The following is a 10,000-nucleotide window of genomic DNA, read 5'->3' on the forward strand; positions in this document are numbered from 1 at the left end:
CCTCTTAATTCATTGTTGGTCACCAGTGTCAATTATGTCTTAATTCAGTGTAGTAGGTCACCAGTGTCAATTACCTCTTAATTCAGTGTTGGTCACCAGTGTCAATTACCTCTTAATTCATTGTTGGTCACCAGTGTCAATTATGTCTTAATTCAGTGTAGGTCACCAGTGTCAATTACCTCTTAATTCAGTGTTGGTCACCAGTGTCAATTATGTCTTAATTCAGTGTAGGTCACCAGTGTCAATTACCTCTTAATTAATTGTTGGTCACCAGTTTCACTTACCTCTCAATTCATTGTTGGTCACCAGTGTCAATTATGTCTTAATTCAGTGTAGGTCACCAGTGTCAATTACCTCTTAATTCAGTGTTGGTCACCAGTTTCAATTATCTCTTAATTAATTGTTGGTCACCAGTGTCAATTACCTCTTAATTCATTGTTGGTCACCAGTGTCAATTACGTCTTAATTCAGTGTAGGTCACCAGTGCCGATTACCTTTTAATTCAGTGTTGGTCACCAGTGTCAATTACCTCTTAATTCATTGTTGGTCACCAGTTTCAATTACCTCTTAATTCAGTGTTGGTCACCACTGTCAATTACATCTTAATTCAGTGTAGGTCACCAGTGTCAATTACCTCTTAATTCAGTGTTGGTCACCAGTGTCAATTACCTCTTAATTCAGTGTTGGTCACCAGTTTCAATTACCTCTTAATTAATTGTTGGTCACCAGTGTCAATTACCTCTTAATTCATTGTTGGTCACCAGTGTCAATTACGTCTTAATTCAGTGTAGGTCACCAGTGCCGATTACCTTTTAATTCAGTGTTGGTCACCAGTGTCAATTACCTCTTAATTCATTGTTGGTCACCAGTTTCAATTACCTCTTAATTCAGTGTTGGTCACCACTGTCAATTACATCTTAATTCAGTGTAGGTCACCAGTGTCAATTACCTCTTAATTCAGTGTTGGTCACCAGTGTCAATTACCTCTTAATTCAGTGTTGGTCACCAGTTTCAATTACCTCTTAATTAATTGTTGGTCACCAGTGTCAATTACCTCTTAATTCATTGTTGGTCACCAGTTTCAATTACCTCTTAATTCAGTGTTGGTCACCACTGTCAATTACATCTTAATTCAGTGTAGGTCACCAGTGTCAATTACATCTTAATTCATTGTTGGTCACCAGTGTCAGTTACCTCTCAATTCAGTGTTGGTCATCAGTGTCAATTACCTCTTAATTCAGTGTAGGTCACCAGTGTCAATTACCTCTTAATTCAGTGTTGGTCACCAGTGTCAATTACCTCTTAATTCAGTGTAGGTCACCAGTGTCAATTACATCTTAATTCATTGTTGGTCACCAGTGTCAATTACGTCTTAATTCAGTGTAGGTCACCAGTGTCAATTACATCTTAATTCATTGTTGGTCACCAGTGTCAGTTACCTCTCAATTCAGTGTTGGTCATCAGTGTCAATTACCTCTTAATTCATTGTTGGTCACTAGTGTCAATTACCTCTCAATTCATTGTTGGTCACCAGTGTCAATTACCTCTTAATTCATTGTTGGTCACCAGTGTCAATTACCTCTTAATTCAGTGTTGGTCACCACTGTCAATTACATCTTAATTCATTGTTGGTCACCAGTGTCAGTTACCTCTCAATTCAGTGTTGGTAATCAGTGTCAATTACCTCTTAATTCATTGTTGGTCACCAGTGTCAATTACCTCTCAATTCATTGTTGGTCACCAGTGTCAATTACCTCTTAATTCAGTGTTGGTCACCAGTTTCAATTACCTCTTAATTCAGTGTTGGTCAACAGTGTCAATTACCTCTTAATTAATTGTTGGTCACCAGTTTCACTTACCTCTTAATTCATTGTTGGTCACCAGTGTCAATTACCTCTTAATTCAGTGTTGGTCACCACTGTCAATTACATCTTAATTCATTGTTGGTCACCAGTGTCAGTTACCTCTCAATTCAGTGTTGGTCATCAGTGTCAATTACCTCTTAATTCATTGTTGGTCACCAGTGTCAATTACCTCTCAATTCATTGTTGGTCACCAGTGTCAATTACCTCTTAATTCATTGTTGGTCACCAGTGTCAATTACCTCTTAATTCAGTGTTGGTCACCACTGTCAATTACATCTTAATTCATTGTTGGTCACCAGTGTCAGTTACCTCTCAATTCAGTGTTGGTCATCAGTGTCAATTACCTCTCAATTCAGAGTTGGTCACCAGTTTCAATTACCTCTTAATTCAGTGTTGGTCACCAGTGTCAATTACCTCTTAATTAATTGTTGGTCACCAGTTTCACTTACCTCTCAATTCATTGTTGGTCACCAGTGTCAATTATGTCTTAATTCAGTGTAGGTCACCAGTGTCAATTACCTCTTAATTTATTGTTGGTCACCAGTGTTAATTACCTCTTAATTCAGTGGTAGTCACCATTGTCAATTACCTCTTAATTCGGTGTAGCTCACCAGTGTCAATTACCTCTTAATTCAGTGTTGGTCACCAGTGTCAATTACCTCTTAATTCATTGTTGGTCACCAGTTTCAATTACCTCTTAATTCATTGTTGGTCACCAGTTTCAATTACCTCTTAATTAATTGTTGGTCACCAGTGTCAATTACCTCTTAATTCATTGTTGGTCACCAGTGTCAATTACGTCTTAATTCAGTGTAGGTCACCAGTGCCGATTACCTTTTAATTCAGTGTTGGTCACCAGTGTCAATTACCTCTTAATTCATTTTTGGTCACCAGTTTCACTTACCTCTTAATTCAGTGTTGGTCACCACTGTCAATTACATCTTAATTCAGTGTAGGTCACCAGTGTCAATTACATCTTAATTCATTGTTGGTCACCAGTGTCAGTTACCTCTCAATTCAGTGTTGGTCACCAGTTTCAATTACCTCTTAATTCAGTGTTGGTCACCAGTGTCAATTACCTCTTAATTCAGTGTAGGTCACCAGTGTCAATTACATCTTAATTCATTGTTGGTCACCAGTGTCAATTACATCTTAATTCAGTGTAGGTCACCAGTGTCAATTACATCTTAATTCATTGTTGGTCACCAGTGTCAGTTACCTCTCAATTCAGTGTTGGTCATCAGTGTCAATTACCTCTTAATTCATTGTTGGTCACCAGTGTCAATTACCTCTCAATTCATTGTTGGTCACCAGTGTCAATTACCTCTTAATTCAATGTTGGTCACCAGTGTCAATTACCTCTTAATTCAGTGTTGGTCACCACTGTCAATTACATCTTAATTCATTGTTGGTCACCAGTGTCAGTTACCTCTCAATTCATTGTTGGTCACCAGTGTCAATTACCTCTTAATTCAGTGTTGGTCACCAGTGTCAATTACCTCTCAATTCATTGTTGGTCACCAGTGTCAGTTACCTCTCAATTCATTGTTGGTCACCAGTGTCAATTACCTCTTAATTAAGTGTTGGTCATCAGGGTCAATTACCTCTTAATTCATTGTTGGTCACCAGTGTCAATTACCTCTCAATTCATTGTTGGTCACCAGTGTCAATTACCTCTTAATTCAGTGTTGGTCACCAGTTTCAATTACCTCTTAATTCATTGTTGGTCACCAGTGTCAATTACCTCTTAATTCAGTGTTGGTCACCACTGTCAATTACATCTTAATTCATTGTTGGTCACCAGTGTCAGTTACCTCTCAATTCAGTGTTGGTCATCAGTGTCAATTACCTCTCAATTCAGAGTTGGTCACCAGTTTCAATTACCTCTTAATTCAGTGTTGGTCACCAGTGTCAATTACCTCTTAATTAATTGTTGGTCACCAGTTTCACTTACCTCTCAATTCATTGTTGGTCACCAGTGTCAATTATGTCTTAATTCAGTGTAGGTCACCAGTGTCAATTACCTCTTAATTTATTGTTGGTCACCAGTGTTAATTACCTCTTAATTCAGTGGTAGTCACCATTGTCAATTACCTCTTAAATCATTGTTGGTCACCAGTGTCAATTACCTCTTAATTCAGTGTTGGTCACCAGTGTCAATTACCTCTTAATTAATTGTTGGTCACCAGTTTCACTTACCTCTTAATTCATTGTTGGTCACCAGTGTCAATTACCTCTTAATTCGGTGTAGCTCACCAGTGTCAATTACCTCTTAATTCAGTGTTGGTCACCAGTGTCAATTACATCTTAATTCATTGTTGGTCACCAGTTTCAATTACCTCTTAATTCATTGTTGGTCACCAGTTTCAATTACCTCTTAATTAATTGTTGGTCACCAGTGTCAATTACCTCTTAATTCATTGTTGGTCACCAGTGTCAATTACGTCTTAATTCAGTGTAGGTCACCAGTGCCGATTACCTTTTAATTCAGTGTTGGTCACCAGTGTCAATTACCTCTTAATTCATTTTTGGTCACCAGTTTCACTTACCTCTTAATTCAGTGTTGGTCACCACTGTCAATTACATCTTAATTCAGTGTAGGTCACCAGTGTCAATTACATCTTAATTCATTGTTGGTCACCAGTGTCAGTTACCTCTCAATTCAGTGTTGGTCACCAGTTTCAATTACCTCTTAATTCAGTGTTGGTCACCAGTGTCAATTACCTCTTAATTCAGTGTAGGTCACCAGTGTCAATTACATCTTAATTCATTGTTGGTCACCAGTGTCAATTACATCTTAATTCAGTGTAGGTCACCAGTGTCAATTACATCTTAATTCATTGTTGGTCACCAGTGTCAGTTACCTCTCAATTCAGTGTTGGTCATCAGTGTCAATTACCTCTTAATTCATTGTTGGTCACCAGTGTCAATTACCTCTCAATTCATTGTTGGTCACCAGTGTCAATTACCTCTTAATTCAATGTTGGTCACCAGTGTCAATTACCTCTTAATTCATTGTTGGTCACCACTGTCAATTACATCTTAATTCATTGTTGGTCACCAGTGTCAGTTACCTCTCAATTCATTGTTGGTCACCAGTGTCAATTACCTCTTAATTCAGTGTTGGTCACCAGTGTCAATTACCTCTCAATTCATTGTTGGTCACCAGTGTCAGTTACATCTCAATTCATTGTTGGTCACCAGTGTCAATTACCTCTTAATTAAGTGTTGGTCATCAGGGTCAATTACCTCTTAATTCATTGTTGGTCACCAGTGTCAATTACCTCTTAATTCATTGTTGGTCACCAGTGTCAATTACCTCTCAATTCAGTGTTGGTCATCAGTGTCAATTACCTCTTAATTCATTGTTGGTCACCAGTGTCAATTACCTCTTAATACATTGTTGGTCACCAATGTCAATTACATCTTAATTCATTGTTGGTCACCAGTGTCAGTTACCTCTCAATTCAGTGTTGGTCATCAGTGTCAATTACCTCTCAATTCAGAGTTGGTCACCAGTTTCAATTACCTCTTAATTCAGTGTTGGTCACAAGTGTCAATTACCTCTTAATTAATTGTTGGTCACCAGTTTCAATTACCTCTTAATTCAGTGTTGGTCACCAGTGTCAATTACCTCTTAATTCATTGTTGGTCACCAGTGTCAATTACCTCTCAATTCAGTGTTGGTCACAAGTGTCAATTACCTCTTAATTTAGTGTTGGTCACCAGTTTCAATTACCTCTTAATTCAGTGTTGGTCACCAGTGTCAATTACCTGTTAATTAATTGTTGGTCACCAGTTTCACTTACCTCTTAATTCATTGTTGGTCACCAGTGTTAATTACCTCTTAATTCAGTGGTAGTCACCAGTGTCAGTTACCCCTTAATTTATTGTTGGTCACCAGTGTTAATTACCTCTTAATTCAGTGTTGGTCACCATTGTCAATTACCTCTTAATTCATTGTTGGTCACCAGTGTCAATTACCTCTTAATTCAGTGTTGGTCACCAGTGTCAATTACCTCTTAATTAATTGTTGGTCACCAGTTTCACTTACCTCTTAATTCATTGTTGGTCACCAGTGTCAATTACCTCTTAATTCGGTGTAGCTCACCAGTGTCAATTACCTCTTAATTCAGTGTTGGTCACCAGTGTCAATTACCTCTTAATTCAGTGTTGGTCACCAGTTTCAATTACCTCTTAATTAATTGTTGGTCACCAGTGTCAATTACCTCTTAATTCATTGTTGGTCATCAGTGTCAATTACATCTTAATTCAGTGTAGGTCACCAGTGCCGATTACCTTTTAATTCAGTGTTGGTCACCAGTGTCAATTACCTCTTAATTCAATGTTGGTCACCAGTGTCAATTACCTCTTAATTCAGTGTTGGTCACCAGTGTCAATTACCTCTTAATTCAGTGTAGGTCACCAGTGTCAATTACATCTTAATTCATTGTTGGTCACCAGTGTCAATTACGTCTTAATTCAGTGTAGGTCACCAGTGTCAATTACATCTTAATTCATTGTTGGTCACCAGTGTCAGTTACCTCTCAATTCAGTGTTGGTCATCAGTGTCAATTACCTCTCAATTCAGAGTTGGTCACCAGTTTCAATTACCTCTTAATTCAGTGTTGGTCACCAGTGTCAATTACCTCTTAATTCACTGTTGGTCACCAGTGTCAATTACCTCTCAATTCATTGTTGGTCACCAGTGTTAATTACCTCTTAATTCAGTGTTGGTCACCAGTTTCAATTACCTCTTAATTCAGTGTTGGTCACCACTGTCAATTACCTGTTAATTAATTGTTGGTCACCAGTTTCACTTAACTCTCAATTCATTGTTGGTCACCAGTGTCAATTATGTCTTAATTCAGTGTAGGTCACCAGTGTCAATTACCTCTTAATTCAGTGTTGGTCACCAGTGTCAGTTACCTCTTAATTTATTGTTGGTCACCAGTGTTAATTACCTCTTAATTCAGTGTTGGTCACCATTGTCAATTACCTCTTAATTCATTGTTGGTCACCAGTTTCAATTACCTCTTAATTCAGTGTTGGTCACCAGTTTCAATTACCTCTTAATTAATTGTTGGTCACCAGTGTCAATTACCTCTCAATTCATTGTTGGTCACCAGTGTCAGTTACCTCTCAATTCATTGTTGGTCACCAGTGTCAATTACCTCTTAATTAAGTGTTGGTCATCAGGGTCAATTACCTCTTAATTCATTGTTGGTCACCAGTGTCAATTACCTCTTAATTCATTGTTGGTCACCAGTGTCAATTACCTCTCAATTCAGTGTTGGTCATCAGTGTCAATTACCTCTTAATTCATTGTTGGTCACCAGTGTCAATTACCTCTTAATACATTGTTGGTCACCAATGTCAATTACCTCTCAATTCAGTGTTGGTCACCACTGTCAATTACATCTTAATTCATTGTTGGTCACCAGTGTCAGTTACCTCTCAATTCAGTGTTGGTCATCAGTGTCAATTACCTCTCAATTCAGAGTTGGTCACCAGTTTCAATTACCTCTTAATTCAGTGTTGGTCACCAGTGTCAATTACCTCTTAATTCAGTGTTGGTCACCAGTGTCAATTACCTCTTAATTCATTGTTGGTCACCAGTGTCAATTACCTCTCAATTCATTGTTGGTCACAAGTGTCAATTACCTCTTAATTTAGTGTTGGTCACCAGTTTCAATTACCTCTTAATTCAGTGTTGGTCACCAGTGTCAATTACCTGTTAATTAATTGTTGGTCACCAGTTTCACTTACCTCTTAATTCATTGTTGGTCACCAGTGTTAATTACCTCTTAATTCAGTGGTAGTCACCAGTGTCAGTTACCCCTTAATTTATTGTTGGTCACCAGTGTTAATTACCTCTTAATTCAGTGTTGGTCACCATTGTCAATTACCTCTTAATTCATTGTTGGTCACCAGTGTCAATTACCTCTTAATTCAGTGTTGGTCACCAGTGTCAATTACCTCTTAATTCGGTGTAGCTCACCAGTGTCAATTACCTCTTAATTCAGTGTTGGTCACCAGTGTCAATTACCTCTTAATTCAGTGTTGGTCACCAGTTTCAATTACCTCTTAATTAATTGTTGGTCACCAGTTTCACTTACCTCTTAATTCATTGTTGGTCACCAGTGTTAATTACCTCTTAATTCAGTGGTAGTCACCAGTGTCAGTTACCCCTTAATTTATTGTTGGTCACCAGTGTTAATTACCTCTCAATTCATTGTTGGTCACCAGTGTCAATTACCTCTCAATTCAGTGTTGGTCACCAGTGTCAATTACCTCTTAATTCGGTGTAGCTCACCAGTGTCAATTACCTCTTAATTCAGTGTTGGTCACCAGTGTCAATTACCTCTTAATTCAGTGTTGGTCACCAGTTTCAATTACCTCTTAATTAATTGTTGGTCACCAGTTTCACTTACCTCTTAATTCATTGTTGGTCACCAGTGTTAATTACCTCTTAATTCAGTGGTAGTCACCAGTGTCAGTTACCCCTTAATTTATTGTTGGTCACCAGTGTCAATTACCTCTTAATTCAGTGTTGGTCACCAGTGTCAATTACCTCTTAATTCATTGTTGGTCACCAGTGTCAATTACCTCTCAATTCATTGTTGGTCACAAGTGTCAATTACCTCTTAATTTAGTGTTGGTCACCAGTTTCAATTACCTCTTAATTCAGTGTTGGTCACCATTGTCAATTACCTCTTAATTAATTGTTGGTCACCAGTTTCACTTACCTCTTAATTCATTGTTGGTCACCAGTGTCAATTACCTCTTAATTCGGTGTAGCTCACCAGTGTCAATTACCTCTTAATTCAGTGTTGGTCACCAGTGTCAATTACCTCTTAATTCAGTGTTGGTCACCAGTTTCAATTACCTCTTAATTAATTGTTGGTCACCAGTGTCAATTACCTCTTAATTCATTGTTGGTCATCAGTGTCAATTACGTCTTAATTCAGTGTAGGTCACCAGTGCCGATTACCTTTTAATTCAGTGTTGGTCACCAGTGTCAATTACCTCTTAATTCAATGTTGGTCACCAGTGTCAATTACCTCTTAATTCAGTGTTGGTCACCAGTGTCAATTACATCTTAATTCAGTGTAGGTCACCAGTGTCAATTACATCTTAATTCATTGTTGGTCACCAGTGTCAATTACGTCTTAATTCAGTGTAGGTCACCAGTGTCAATTACATCTTAATTCATTGTTGGTCACCAGTGTCAGTTACCTCTCAATTCAGTGTTGGTCATCAGTGTCAATTACCTCTCAATTCAGAGTTGGTCACCAGTTTCAATTACCTCTTAATTCAGTGTTGGTCACCAGTGTCAATTACCTCTTAATTCACTGTTGGTCACCAGTGTCAATTACCTCTCAATTCATTGTTGGTCACCAGTGTCAATTACCTCTTAATTCAGTGTTGGTCACCAGTTTCAATTACCTCTTAATTCAGTGTTGGTCACCACTGTCAATTACATCTTAATTCATTGTTGGTCACCAGTGTCAGTTACCTCTCAATTCAGTGTTGGTCATCAGTGTCAATTACCTCTCAATTCAGAGTTGGTCACCAGTTTCAATTACCTCTTAATTCAGTGTTGGTCACCAGTGTCAATTACCTCTTAATTCACTGTTGGTCACCAGTGTCAATTACCTCTCAATTCATTGTTGGTCACCAGTGTCAATTACCTCTTAATTCAGTGTTGGTCACCAGTTTCAATTACCTCTTAATTCAGTGTTGGTCACCACTGTCAATTACCTGTTAATTAATTGTTGGTCACCAGTTTCACTTAACTCTCAATTCATTGTTGGTCACCAGTGTCAATTATGTCTTAATTCAGTGTTGGTCACCAGTGTCAGTTACCTCTTAATTTATTGTTGGTCACCAGTGTTAATTACCTCTTAATTCAGTGTTGGTCACCATTGTCAATTACCTCTTAATTCATTGTTGGTCACCAGTGTCAATTACCTCTTAATTCAGTGTTGGTCACCTGTGTCAATTACCTCTTAATTAATTGTTGGTCATCAGTTTCACTTACCTCTTAATTCATTGTTTGTCACCAGTGTCAATTACCTCTTAATTCGGTGTAGGTCACCAGTGTCAATTACCTCTTAATTCAGTGTTGGTCA

This window comes from Palaemon carinicauda, chromosome 20, assembly GCF_036898095.1.
Source record: "Palaemon carinicauda isolate YSFRI2023 chromosome 20, ASM3689809v2, whole genome shotgun sequence".
Taxonomy (NCBI): Eukaryota; Metazoa; Arthropoda; class Malacostraca; order Decapoda; family Palaemonidae; genus Palaemon; species Palaemon carinicauda.